At 42.1% G+C, this 13357-nt stretch overlaps 1 pseudogene; it reads left to right on the forward strand.

The window, feature by feature from the left end:
- The first annotated feature begins 12937 nt into the window (after positions 1-12937).
- LOC126002734 (uncharacterized) lies at positions 12938-13045 on the forward strand (annotated as a pseudogene).
- The last annotated feature ends 312 nt before the right edge of the window (positions 13046-13357 follow it).

A 13357-nucleotide genomic window follows, 5' to 3' on the forward strand; every position in this document is an offset into this window, starting at 1 on the left:
AGCTAACACTTTAATGACCAAAAACAAAACCTATTTAGGCAAAGATCAAAGTGGGGGCATTCCAGGTATTTTTCCTGACTAGAAACTCCACCAGGAAGTAAGTAAATCTACACTGAATATTGTTACCTCATTAAATGTTCATAAAAACACATCTTCTAGGGACCAGAGCCATAGGACAGTGGTAGGGCGTTTGCCCTGCACATGGCTGATCCAGGATAGACCTCGGTTCATTCCTTGGAGCCCCCCAAGGTTTGGTCCCCCAAGTCAGGAGCCATTTCTGAGTGCATCCCTGAGCATCACTGGGTGTGGCCCAAAACCCAAAATAAACACATCTTTTATGGTTTCATAAACAATGTTTGTGTACTTTAGAATAAACACAGTTATCCCAGGACCTACCTAGCATCTCTTCACTTTGCAAAGATGCCTGGCCCCAAACTGTGATCATATAACGTCATGTGCTTAAAAATCTCAAGCCAACTTCCTCTCAGCTGACTTTCTTTTGAGGGTATAAATCCAGAAGAAAGACTTTCTCTCTTTAATAGCTCTCATTTTCTTTTTCTTTTGTTGTTTTTATTTTGTTTTGTTTTGTTTGTTTTGTTTTAGGGCCACACCTGGTGACTCTCAGGGATTACCCCTGGCTCTGTGCTCAGAAATCCCTCCTGGTTTGGGGGACCATATGGGATGCCAGGAGATCGAACTGCAGTCCGTCTTAGGTCAGCCACATGCAAGGCAAACACCCTATTGCTGCGTCACCTCTCCGGCCCCAGCTTTTATTTTCTACTTCCCATATATGGTATCCAAGTCTTTGACCAGTTTCCATGTAGGTTTTGCTTTGGCACCTTAGAAAAACAGTCTGTGACTCTCTCTCTTCACAAAGTAGATGAACTGCTTTGATAGTGAAGCATCAATTCAAGAGTATTCCCTTCCCAAAATGCAAGACTCTACACAAAGTTTGTTGGGAGAGCAGGGTACTCTACCCTTTTCCTTTGGACTTGCTTTTCTCACAGAACAAATACTTGACATGACCAGTAGCCTGGTCACAGCTACAATTCCTATCCATTTATGAAGAGCTAATTCTTAGACTTGTCAGTCAATGGTTGGCCCACCCATAGATGCCAACCAGTTAAAAAAAGAATTGGTGAACTTGAAGGAAGGTTGATAGAAATAAAACCGACTGAAATATAAAGTCAAATAGTGGAAAATACAACACAAGGAAAAAGAGCCATAACTAAGAGTCTAAGAGCTATGTATAATAAAAGCTTTTATCTGAGAAAAGTGGTTACATATGACGGACAGCTTTTGGATTTTCAGTTCAATACATTTCCACTCATTCCCTACTTGGTCCCACTGAATTAACTTCAAACCGAACCGAATTATCAGCTCTCAACCTTTTTCTTTTTGGTGGGTTTGGGTGCCACTCCAGGTGGTACTCAAGGGTTACTCCTGGCTCTATGCTCAGAAATTACTCCTGGCAAACTTGGAGGACCATATGCCAGAGATCAAACCCAGGTAGGTCAAGTACAAGGCAAATGCCCTACCCATTGTGCCATTCAATCTTTATTTTAAGCATTCTCCTTGATTAAAAAATTATAGTATTTTAATATAGAGCTCAACTTACTTGCAATGTGACTGGTACCCTTAGGATTTAATATTAAAATAAAAATTTTTTTTTTTTTTTTGGTTTTTGGGCCACACCCGTTTGACGCTCAGGGGTTACTCCTGGCTATGTGCTCAGAAATCGCCCCTGGCTTGGGTGGACCATATGGGACGCCGGGGGATCGAACCGTGGTCCTTCCTTGGCTAGCGCTTGCAAGGCAGACACCTTACCTCCAGCGCCACCTACCCGGCCCCTAAAATAAAAATTTTAGATAAATAATGGAACACCTTTAGTCCAATTTGAATTTTGAACTTGTGTTAGGCAATATTGAGGCACATTAAGACTTAAAGAAACAAATTCATGCTTTATCTGAAATTCAAATTGCACTGGACATCCATATTTTTTTTTTTTTTTGGGTCACACCCGGCGGTGCTCAGGGGTTACTCCTGGCTTTCTGCTCAGAAATAGCTCCTGGCAGGCACGGGGGACCATATGGGACACCGGGATTCGAACCAACCACCTTTGGTCCTGGATCGGCTGTTTGCAAGGCAAACGCCGCTGTGCTATCCATATTTTTAGTTGCTAAATCTTGCAACTCTCACAATAGAAGCCATTTTGTACTTTTTTTTTTTTTATGAGTCTTTCCTTTCTGACCATCAGTATTGCCTGTAGAGCAGGGGTCTCAAACTCAATTTACCTGGGGGTCGCAGGAGGCAAAGTCGAGGTGAGGCAGGGCCGAATAAGGGATTTCGCTTACCGAATATTCGCAATAAAAAATCGCATTAGTAAGAAAAAAATAGCAAAAAATCGCATTAAACATTTGCAAACTCCGAACGGAACTGCTTGGAGTATGCGAATGTTTAATGCGATTTTTTCTTACTAATGCGTTTTTTTTTTTTTTCATTTTTATTCTTACTAATGCGTTTTATTATTCGGTAAGCGAATAATCGCGAATACTGCGATATTTGAAGGCCGGCTGCAGGCCACAAAATGTTGTACGGAGAGCCGCAAATGGCCCGCGGGCCTCAAGTTTGAGACCCCTGCTGTAGAGCATCTCATAAAGCCTTGTGGAGGATTAGTTTCTCAGGTCTGATAAGCTAAGCAGTGGGTGTTAACAAAGTCTTAGAGACAAGAGAGCAGAGACAAGAGAGAAAGACGCAGAATGGTTTCACTCATCTATGGGCTTTAAGAAAAATGAAGGACATTTTTAACAGTATCTCAGAGACAAGAGAGATGAGGGCTGGTAGGTGCAGCTCAGGACATGCAGCTCATCACATAGAGTGATGAGTGCAGTTGCAGAGATGACTACACTGAAAACTATCATAACAATGTGAATGAATGAGGGAAGTGGAAAGCCTGTCTTGAGTACAGGTGTAGGGGGGTGGGGAGGAGGGAGATCTGGGAAATTGGTGGTGGGAATGTTGCACCGGTGAAGGGGGGTGCTCTTTACATGACTGTAATCATACAACTATAATCATGTTTGTAATCACGGTGTTTAAATAAAGATAAAAAAAAAAGAGAGAGAGCAGAAGTTCAATAAACAAGAGGGGCCTGTTGAGTTACTGATCCTACCCTAATTAATAATTGTACTCCACCCTATGGTGTGACCTGATTCTTGCCAATAAAAGCAGGGGTCTGAGGAAGGCAGGGGTGTATTTTTCTGTCTTCTTCCACTGAGCTGCACTCCATCTTAAGAGCAGGAAGCTTTTGTGGTTTGAATTCCTTGCTTGAGCACTGGATTTCCTGAACCCATTTTAGTGCCTTTTCACTGTGTGAATTATTTCCTGCGGATCTCTACAACTGCAACTGTCCCCCCTGTCCTAATCGGACAGAGGAATGGGAACTGCCTTTCCTATTTGGAAGCTTGGTGGGAATCAAAGCTCAACCAATCTCCTAGAGAACATGACACTTCAGGGTTTTGGATTGGAAATCAACATCCCCTGTTCTGGTACCAGATCTGCCCCCTACAAGCTAAACTTGTTACTGAATCTGTGTCTTTACCACTGTACAATTTTATGTCAATTGCCAGTCAGACCCCTGCCATAACCGTAGATGATCTTCAACACAGTTCTCTGCAGGACATGATTTAAAAACCATAATTATACATCATATGAAGGATGTGTTGTTATCTATGAGAAGAGAGGACAGGCAGCTGAGTTGTACAGAAATTTTCTGGTTAAGAGAAGGGAGGACCTTCCCAGAGTTTCACAATTCTTATTCCTCATCAGGGTTAATAATACCTGTTGCCATTTTCCAGCCCTTCAAATTCCATTTCAGACCTTCATGGGTCACTAGCATTTATTTTGGACCTTGCCAGGGCACCATCTGGGGTATGAATGGGTACCATTTTATAAATATAGCAAAGCCTGTCCTAATCTCTTCTCAAAGAGAAAATCACCAAGGGGAACAAGGGAGGTAGCAGTGATATGAGATTCTGTCCTTTGACCCTGCCTGGTGCCAGGGGCTGAAGTAAGCCTCCATTGGGGGCACTGAGCATCTGCTGGCTTTTGGCCTCTCTGGTGGCAACCCAACAGGTTGGCTTGGGTGTAATTAAACAGACAAATTTACTCATGGCTCCTGGTGAGAAAGTGGAGGCTGATTTGTCATACCTCAATAATAAGATAGACAAGGGCGATCTGCCCTGGATTGAAGACTCTTAACCTGCTTTCCACAGTGGTAAGTTTCTCTTACCACTGCTTTTAACTCCTGGCCTCTGGACTCTGCCTTTCTCATCCAAGACTCAATCTCTCCATCTAAATGCATTGTGGGACCTAATGGCTCATCTTTGAATCTGTGCTGTCTGCTTTTCACCAACACTAATGAATGGCAGTGTCCAGGTGGAAAGGAAATAAGATTGAGATGTTCCTTTGAGATATAAAACTTGCAGAAGCAAGTAACTAGGGCCAAACTCTAACTTAATAAGAGGAACTATGTTGTCATCCTAGTTCCAGAGCCTTTAATTAAACAACAGAAAGAAACTGGCACACAGCCCTGATGGTGTGGAATATAGACTAGATATACTGGAACATGTTACAAAAGAAGATACACTTCATGACCAGGATAAAGGAAAACAGGATTGCCCTGAAGAAAGTTTGAGAGAAGGGTAAAAATTCATTGAAGATCAATATCAGATAAGAACAGTTGGCATTATGTCAATGCCTAAAATGGAGTAGTTTATCCTCAGCTTACTCATTTTCCCCAAATATTAACCCATACTTTGTTTAGTTTTATAGATAAAAAGTGTTCCTCAAGAGACCAGATTGAGAGGGGATTTTATATTTTTATCCTGGCACTTACAGGTCTGCCTTTCTTCCGTGATATTTTTTCTCTCTAAAACACACCTTCCTCTGGTCATTTAGACAAGACAGGCATCTTTGAGGACAGGAGGCCACCATCTTCCATCCTGCCAGCTGGTTGCTAAGGAAACTCTTTCTCCACCATCACAGCATCTCCCATTTGATTGGCCCAAGAGTTTCCATATAACTGAACCTTTGGAGACATTAGAGTGTGTTTGTGATTCTTTTTATAGTGAAGTAAAACAGCACCTTTCTGACTACTTGGAATACACAGCATCCACTGGAATCTGTAGTGAGGAGAGGAAAACTATTCAAGGCTCAAACACAGTTGGCAAGTCAACAAACCGGGAAGCCATAGCCAGGCTTTCAGCCCTATTTTTGCTCTCCAAGACTGCGCTGTGAGCTCCAGGGCTTGTCTAACCTGAATCACATCATCCCACATGCAATGTTCGTCACCAAATACAGTATAAAAGGCCAGTGGAAAGAGAGGATGAAAGGGATCTCTAGGGTTGGCATGGGGCACCCCACACTGGGAGCACCTGGGATGTCAGCACTGGAGCCTTGAGCTAGCCCCTCCTGACTCTCCCAGCTGCCCCCACCCAACTAGAAAGGGTTTCAAGGACTTGGAGCTTCCAAACCCTTTCATGCTGAGAACTGATTCATTTGGTTGCATCTGTCAGGGTGTGACTGAATGGTGTCTGGCCAGCCTGGAAGAGCCCAGCTGTGGCAGATGTTGTGAGTATACATAACTTTGCCATCCCTTATTCTCATTTCTCTCCTGCGAAAGGCCCCAAGAGGTCTGAGAACATCTGCACAGTTCATGAGAACAAGGAAAAAGAATAGGATATCCCCAGGATCAAGAGAACATGAAGGGAGCTGATATGAAATGATGGCCTACACCAGCCAACAGAGTCCAAGAGCTTATTTGGATACTGGTAAAGTATGGGACTGTGAGCAAATCTATGGGCCTCCCAGTAACCAACCTCTTAACTCTAGCTCTGAGACTCAGCTCAGTAACTCTTAAGAGTTTTTCTCTCCCATAAAACAAAACCAGTCCTCTCCCCCTCCTTCAGATAGTGCCTGGCTTTCTTTAATAAATCACCATGGATTGGCCTGGAAAAGGTTAAGCAAACAACTCCACAGGGGTGAAAGAATGATATATGAAAGTTTTGCTGATACAAAGCAGACCATTTACAATTAGTCATAAAAAGCATAGTGTTTTCTTTATTGTAAACTCAATATATTCAATAGATTCCCATTCAAATGTTTTTGTAGATTATTGTCAAAGTCTTACCCTATAGCATATCTGGAGTGCAAATCAACTATGAGCTAGCAAAAAGATGTTTATTCACCAGCTTGGAAAACCCCAGAAAATTTAACAATTGGTCGTCAGGACATAATTAGAGCTGATTCCCACCTCCTTGGAACTGATCCCTGCCAGACAGAGAGCTCCTGAGAGCTGACTGATGTTTTTTCTCCAGTATCTCTGTCTCTCTTTTTCTCTCCTCTTTCAAGCACCCCAGTCCCCAGACTGGCCCAATCTTTCATCATAGTTTTGCATTCAGGCTGCTTCCTGAATTGAACCTGCTCTCCTTAATTTACCCAAAGAAGAAAGCCAAGTAAGCAGAGCCTAATAAAGTAGGAACAGGTGTCAGGAGAGAGTGTGGCCAAGGACAGAGAGTGGCAGGTGGTGGGTCGCCAGGAAGCCTCCACAGGCAAATGAGTCAGAGAGGGGGACAAGAGCCAGGAGTGTAGAATAGGGTGTGAAGAACATAGGCAGGCTGCTCTCAGGAGAGTGGCCACAGGTAAAGGCATGGTTCAGACAACACTCCACAAATCCATAGTCTCCCCATTCCCTGTGGATTGAGTGCTGTTCTAAGTTAAGCAAAGTCCCTGCCTTTGCATAAAAAAAATTCTGTGAGTACATAAACCCAATGTATAGCAAAGAAGAAATTCAAAGATGGAAAGTATGGAGGCACTGACAACATGCAAGTAAGGAAAAATCTGATGGACAGCCTGGCCCAAATTCTTGCTTCAGGAAGAAAAGCAAGATTCAAATTTTAGAAACATTGGAGTAGGATTCTTTCCCGCTGGACTTCTCAAGACCATCACTATGCTCTTATACCTTGTGGTGGCCAGCAAGGGAGTCCAGATTAGTTTTTTATGCCACCAACCTCCTTTAAAATATGGGGAGGGCTCCTAGGTTGAAAAGCCAAAATATCTGATATTCTAGAAAAAAGCTGTGGACTACTGAGACTCAAGTAGAGTAGAACTACTACTACTACTACTACTATTACTACTACTCAAGTAGTAATGTAGAATGCTACACAAATCAACTTAACTCTTGCTTCTGTTGTAGTGGGGAACACAGAAGCACAGGAGGTAGACTCAAGAAAGAGCTTTTAAGGATCTCTGCTTGATCTACTTCAGTCACCTGGCCTACATCCTAACCTCAGCATATGTATTTGGGGTGTCTACTTTTTTTTTTCACAGAAAAGATCTTCAGGAGGAGGTGAAATAGTGAAACAATAGTATTTTTTATTGAAGCTTGAAGCTTATTTAGAAAGATGTGAGGAAAGAAAAAAGGAGAGGCACATGTTTGAGAGAGAACTCAACACTCTCCAGGATAGCATGGAGGTAAGGCATTTGCCTTGCATGCAGAAGGATGGTGGTTGGAATCCCGGCATCCCATATGGTCCCCTGTGCCTGCCAGGGGCCATTTCTGAGCTTGGAGTTAGGAGTAACCCCTGAGCTCTGCCGGGTGTGACCCAAAAACAAACAAACAAAAACACTCTCCAGGGAGGAAATAAGCAAGTAAAAAAACATAGACAAGTAAGCAAGGTATGTGTTCAAGGAACTACAGTCTTAAAGAGCAAGCCTTAAATAACTTTCAGAAGATACTGTTCCAAGTTCTTTCATGTGGAGTTTTGCATACATAAAAGTTCATCTAGGTCAGTGTTTTTCAACCTTTTTGTGCAAAGGCACACCTTTTCATAAAAAAAAAAATCATGAGGCACACCACCATTAGAAAATGTCAAAAAAATTTAACCCTGTGCCTATATTGACTACATATAAAGTAATTCTCTTGAATAAGAATCAGATAAAGACAAAGAAATTATTTTATAATTACTTCATTATGAAATAATCTAATGATTTGTTCTATTTGTGAGTTGAAGCCACATGTTACAGATGAAATTGGATTTTTTCCCATGGCACACCAGACAATATCTCACGGTACACTAGTATGCTGCGGCACAGTGGTAGAAAAACATTGAGCTAGGTGTTATTACAGAAGAGCCTTGCGTTGATGATGGTCTTCTCATAAACTCATTTCATTTCTCAGAAACTCATTGATTTCTTGTAAATTTCAGTTTTCCCTAGGTGGGTCCTTGAGTTTACACATCTGGGTTGTGCCTGTTTCTCTTCTCCAAAGAGCACAGGGTTTTATGTCAAAGGAATATGGTCTTCGTGCCTTTGGGCTACTTCAGTGCTAGGAAATCACTGCTTAAGGGTTTTTTTTTATTATTACTATTTCTCAAATGCACCTTATAAGGTTCTCCTTATCTATCTACCTATATTTCTTTACATCCTCTGATACTCCAAAACCCAATAAAGGGAGGATTCCACTTTGGGTTAGTCACTCCCACTTCCATCTTTCACTCAACCACTTTGGGCAGTGAAGCAGCAGGCTTCTTTGTGTATGGAGACAGACCTCTCACAAGCCAGGCCAAACTTCTCAGAGAACTGGAGTCATGAAGCACTATTTCCTCCAGCCTCTTGCAACTTGCCTAATAACATTTGAATTATTTTAGTGTCCCTATAATTTTTAACGACCCCTCAAAGCCCCAGGAATCTTACAAGGAAGTTCCCAAAGAGACACCAGGATGCTAAGAGGATGAAGGCTATTTCAGCCCCTTCACTGCCTCAACCACTGAGGTTCTCTCAGTTAAACCCACCTGAAACTGGAAAAGAAAGGCACGTATAATCTCAGAGATCCCATTCCACTGCCATTCAAGGGCCAGTCAACTGAGTAACATGGTGACAGGTCAAGAAAGAGCTTTATTTGCAACCAGCTGAATGATTGGAACATGGTGGAGTCCTGCCCTCAAAGCAGTCATCTTGTCTGCACAGTCACAAGGCATCTTTATAGAGAAAGAACAGGAAAGGACATCTTACAAAGGCTGAGTTCCAGACTAGTGGGTGTTGAAATGTTTAATCCTCCAAGACACACTATCTTATCAGCAAATCTACACAAAGATGAGATTAAGTTGTTTTGGAAAGGGTAAACTGAGGAAAACAACCCTTAGCTTTAGTCTTTGAGGCAAGGACAGTTGTCCTTATCTAACATTAATCTTTGTTTCTAGCTTTCCATATTATCTGATCACTGTCAATGCACCAGAACACCACCAGCTAGTAATGTCCTAGATAAGATAAATACAGGACTGGTTGAAAAGTCAGCAAAGAAACATGAAATCAGATAAAAAAAAATTAGAGTTAATTTTCACAAATCCCTGAGCCTCATGGCATGTGGACAATATAGAAACCCCTGGGAAACCTAATTAACTCACAAAATATTAGACAAACTGGGTGGGATATATTCCTTAAGTTGTGGGTGACTTGGATAAAGTGAGAAGGGAGGGAGGTAACCTTGAAAAAACAATGCTTCCTTTTCTCTGCTCAGCCCACCTCAGCCGTAAGGGAAATGCCTGGTTTGGATCACGACTGGCTAAGTGGATTCTTAGTAACCCCCCCCTCACCCCCATTCAGCATAGACTCTCACATTGAACTGATGTTAGAAGGGGCTCCCTTGCCTAGGCTTTCAGGCCTGTTGCCTTTCCTCACTGAAAAGAATTCCAGGAGGAGATGAGCAGTAAAGTAAAAATAGGTTTTATTGGATGGTATTGAGGAAGAAAAGTGAGAGGAGAAGAAAGGGAAAGACTAATGCACTCAAAAAAGAACATGGGCTCCTCCAGAGAAGGAGAGAACGCTGGTGCACAATGCAGCATGAAATTTGGAAAGCACATACTTCAGGAGGAGAGATATGAGTGAAAAAAAAAAAAAAGAAAGATAAATGTTCACAAAAGAACACAGGCTTCTCCACAATGGGGGGAAAAAACGTTTGGAAAATGGTTATATACAATTACTGCAAATGGTCTTAATCTAGAATTTTCTGAATACAGACAAGTTAGTGGGTGTTTTTACAGGGATAGCCAAATATTCTAGATGGTCTTTTAATATTATCATAATGATCTTCAGAGTCTCCTGTAGCTTCTCACTTTCTGATGGAAGTCCACACTTCTCTTGGTAGGTTTCTGCATCTTCAAAGGACTCAGGATTTGTTTCTCAAAGGGACATATTTATCAAGCCTTTGAAGTACTTCAGGGCTAAGCAATTTCTTCTTAAGTTTTATGATTTTCCAAAAACTCATTACCAGGAACCCTATCTGCCTGCAATATGTAGCCTGAGCTCAGAAAGCTCCAACTGGCCAGCATATGAGATATCAACCCCTACTCACCCATGGAAACCTCTCTTAGCTTTTTGACCTAACATCAAATTTTGTCCATTTTTGAGCCAGCTCTAAATAATATTCATTTTCCCTAGAATAAAAAAAAAATCCCCTTTTCTGGGCCTTCATACTGCACAGAATGAGCTGGGAGAAATATGTTGAAAGTACAGCTGATCCATTAAGCCAAGTCTTCGAAGAGATGCTATGCTGAACACATAATCCACTGCAATGCCTGGAACAGGGCTAAGGATCCCTGATCCAGACATCATCTTGTTTAGTGCCCTTAGGGTAGTGAGCAGATGTCTCTGAGCCTATTTCCACTTTGGCAACAAGGAGATATCCTGCCCTCCCAAATTCACCTAAAGCAGGCAACATAGCCACAAGCTTAAGTGACTGGAGTTTGCATTCACCTTGACATCATTGAAGGGTCAGAATCCTCTGAGAAGAGTGAGAGTTATTAGCAATTCCCAGTGTCTGTTATCTTGCAGTAAGGAGAGATACAAAGACATGTTTTTGCAGCAGCTGAGCTCCTTTTACTAGAATTCTCTTTCTCCCTGCAGTCACCCATAAAACAGCATGACCTTGACATAGAGGCTTTGCCACAGTGATTTCTACAGAAGCCTTAGATAGTTACTTCTTATCTCTCCTGGGAAGAAAGTTGTAGGAGGTTGATTGGAGGGAGACACTAACCAAAGCCTAGTGTTTTCTGCTGGGGGGTGGGTAGCGTAGTTTGAGGGCCCTAAGGGCGGGGAGGGGTCAGCCACATGAGCTGCTCCATTACCGGCAGTGGCATCTGAGCAGACCTCTCTGGAGCCAGCCAGTCCAGTCGAACTGATTAGGCCCATTGACTCTTTATCTGGAACGAAGAGATAAGCCTCTAGGTGCAGAGGGGTGACAATGGGGTGGGCTTAATGAAAAGAGGACCTCAGAAACTCAGTGGTTGATGGAAAGAAGATAAAGAAAGAAATAAGAAAGGACATTCTTGAAAGAAATTTGTCTGCTGCTCTGCCATATTTCATGTTTTCTAGTCAACGGCAGCGACTTGTGGGCCTTAGTCCCTGTTCCCCTGAGTACTCTAGGTTTGAGGTTCACTAATTCGAGGAATAAGTCACTTAGAGGACTCATTAAAACACTAGTGGCTTGACCCAAATACCCACTCCCAGAATAGAATTAGTATTGATTGAAATTTAACACAGGTTATAGGCATTACTGGGGAGGGGATGCTGATTTGGAGCTAAACTATCCCTAAGTTTAGAGATCACACCCAGCAGTGTTCAGGAGACTGTTTGGTGTTGGAAAATTAACTTGAGCTCCCTGTATGGAAGTGGTACTCCCAGCCTGTTGAGCTATTGCTTTCATTTCCAGGTGCCATTTTTTTTTCCCTCTCCAGTAGCATCATTCTCACCAGAGGTCAAGTAAGATTTGCAACTGTTGCTTTTATTTACCTATTAAAATTCATTTAAAGAGCAATTTAAATGTATTCATAGCTGAGTCTTTGTCATACAATATTCCAGTACTAATTCCACCACCAGTGTCAACTTCTCTCAACCAGAGTTCCCATGCTCCCTCCTGCCCATTCCAACCCCACCATCCCGCCTCTACCTGCCACCTTGACAGACACACTTTAAAGTTCAGAGGTCACCATTTAAATCTCATGTCTTCAGTATTATTGTGCTTTTGGATATATAGCTACAACACTCTCCCACATCAGTGTTATACCCCAAGATTCCTAATTCTGCTACCACTTCACTTTCTCATCTTCTTCCTTCCCACCCTCAATCTCTTTCATACTCTGTCCTTTTCCCTATACTCTGGGGTTAAGGGTGATCAGGTATCCCCATTGTACTTTATTTTCTTTTATTAAAATGTACTGTATTTCCTTTTCTAAATAATATTTTTTGTTTTAGGTTTGGGGCAAGCAGTGCTCAGGCTTACTCCTGTTTCTACATTCAGGATTTACTCCTGGAGAACTTGAGGGGCCATATGGAGTGGTCCCTGAATCAGGAACCTTAAGTAACCTGGGTCAGCTGTATGCAAAGTACATGTCCTACCAGCTTTCCTATATCTCTGGTCTTTAGGTTCTGATTTTCCATGATATCATATCATTATTCTAAAACTTCATATAACATTATAAAGCAATGTTAATTCAAATGAGTGAGTGAATATATAGTTTTTTAAAAAAGAAAATTTTATTTTGATTTTTTTTGGTCCCCCAATTCACAATACAGACCAGGCAAAGGGCCTGAAAAAAATGAAAAACATTTGTGTAATGATTCTCAAAGACAAAATAGAGGAGGACTGGAGGGTCCAGCTCCTGACATGAAGCTCACCACAGGGATCATTTAGTGCAGTCACAGAAATAATTACACTGAGAACTATCATAACAAAATGTGACTGAATGAGGGAAGTAGAAAGCCTGTCTAGAGTACAGGCCGGTGTGGGGTGGGGAGGAAGGACACTTGGGATATTGGTCATAAGAATGTTGCACTGATGAAGGATTATATATATTAAAAAAATAAAAAAGAAAAGAAAAGATAAGGCCTCCTAATTCTTATCGCAGGCTGTGTTCTTTACACTGACTGTATAGAAAGAGAAGGTACAGTAAATACACCCCATATTTTGATATTTTTAGGTGAGGCTACCACTGCTGTTACCACACTTGAACTATGATGAAACACCCAACCTCTAACTCCAGCCCAGCCTGGCCAACCCCTCCACCCATCTGCCTTTAGCAAGCAATGATCATAGGTGACTCCCCCTAAAATAGTCCCTCCATGGGCAGTGATGGCCATTACTTAAAGGTAGAATAGGCACTCAAGTGTTGAGAGGTGAGTATGTGGAGAGGCATTGGAGTAAGTAATGGGTAGGCACAGGCCCCCTCACTCAGGTCTAAAAAGGAAAGAAGTGCCCAACTTCACTTGTACTTTCACTGAGGGCTCTGTGCTTCCCACTTACATA

The sequence above is a fragment of the Suncus etruscus genome, chromosome 2, assembly GCF_024139225.1.
Source record: "Suncus etruscus isolate mSunEtr1 chromosome 2, mSunEtr1.pri.cur, whole genome shotgun sequence".
Taxonomy (NCBI): Eukaryota; Metazoa; Chordata; class Mammalia; order Eulipotyphla; family Soricidae; genus Suncus; species Suncus etruscus.